Raw genomic sequence first — 1,934 nt, 5'->3', positions numbered from 1 at the left:
CATTTGTTGCCCAAATTTTTGCATCACTGGCGGAATGAAAGTCATTTTTCAGTTGGGTCTATGTTAAGAATTTCTCACTGCATCTATCATCTTCCCGCTAACCAAATTTTGGATGACCTGGTTACTTTTTAGGCCTTTTTTTAATTATTTTTTTAAACCACCCCCACTTTGCAGAGTTCATGTAATAACGACACTCAACAGATCTTGTTTGTGTGGCCATATGTTAGCAGGCGTTTATAATTCTGGGGTGACAGGAAGAGTCCCATTGCCATTCAAACAGCATAAATGCAAAATGAATTCTCAGTACAAAAGCAATTAAAAGCTGTCTAGAAAATAGAAATACTCATTCTTGGCCAACCTCTCACCATCCTAAAATATTTAACTGTCAGGCAATGTTTCAACAAACATTTTTACTTGTGAAGACGTTTGTAACCTTGAAATGCTGAAACCGTCAAAAACGGAAGACCCTCGGTTTTTGCCTTCCGAGGTGACTAATAGGAAATTCATGTGTGCATCTTAATCCAGATCTTCGCCGCGATTGAATAGTTTACCCCTTAAGAATTCAAACCCACACCATTTTGTGCAATTGGATGAGGATTATGTTTTGCTTCGAACATCTGCAATTAGCTACGTAGGCTTTGCACTGTTGTGCTTTGTGTGTGTAAATCTAATCCATAAATTGAGATGTATTAAATATTCTTCGTTTGGATGCTCAAAAACAGCACTTTTCTTTCCAAAAACAGCACTTTTCTTTCCAAACACATCGCCATGGCAATGGCGTGGGACGGAATAAAAAGCTTTCAAGAACTTTTTTTTTTTTAATTGAGAAGGAGTTTGTTAAAATATGACTTGTATAAAAGGCCAAAAAATGGTGCCAAATTCAAAGGTAGTCAAAATGGCAGACTACCTGTTAGGTTTACGATATGGCTCCAAAAGATTATTTTTTTTTGTAGATCTTGGGCCTCTGTGTTCACAGATCTCGGTGCAACAGAATGCTTTATTAACAATTTGCAGGGGTCGCTACTGAGCCATTTATTGAAAAGAGCACAAGATATCTAAAATATAGATTTTTTTTTTTATGGCAGGCTTGATGTGTGTGCGAAATTTCATGAATTTTTGCCCAAGTTTAGACCACAAAAACAGCATAATTTTTCCTTTACAGTGCATCGTCATGGCAACAGCATGCGACGAAATAAAAAACTTTCAATCGCTCTTCATCTTAAACATCTTCAGAGGAAACACCCAACATTTCAAGACGATCGGATTAATTTCCTAGAAGTTTGTTAAAATATGACCTCTAATAGCTGATGCAAAAAAAACCCTTTGGTTGTGTGTAGCAGCAAAAACAAAAATGGATGGTTAATTTGAAAATGTAAATGTACCACAGTGAGAATAAGTGACAAAGAATGGATGAATGAATTCCTACTCCTACGACTAGTTGAATTTTTTTTTTGTGTTGTTTTTTTTTTTTTTTTTAAATGGCAGTCCGTTATATAAAGCTCATTTCCCAGCCATCTTGTAGGATTCGCCATTACCACCAGGGGACAGTGTTGACTCAAATCAAGCTCTCTTTACCCCATTGAATAAAACTGGCACTGCTTGAGTTAATAGTCAAGGCTTTGTCACTGTTTAATATTCAGAAGTCACTATCATCTTTTTTTAATGGGGGAGAGGAGGGTGGGGCATGCTCTTTTGTTTAAATTGATGCTAGATGTATGCTTTTGGTGAGAAGCAGCCATCATGGCATGTGCCAGCATGGATCCTAATGAGCATGCTGTTTGGGGCACTGAAGGAGCAGCCAGCACCTCTCCAGTGAACACGTGTACACACAAACACACACACACACTGACCTTCATGTACACAACATTGTCATCCCACTTGGAAAACTTGTAAATATCTCCTCTTGACATTTTTTTTTTCTTTTTGCAAGACGG

This window comes from Filicampus tigris, chromosome 20, assembly GCF_054856515.1.
Source record: "Filicampus tigris isolate MCC_2025a chromosome 20, RoL_Ftig_1.0, whole genome shotgun sequence".
Lineage (NCBI taxonomy): Eukaryota > Metazoa > Chordata > Actinopteri > Syngnathiformes > Syngnathidae > Filicampus > Filicampus tigris.
This window is presented reverse-complemented; position numbering follows the sequence as displayed.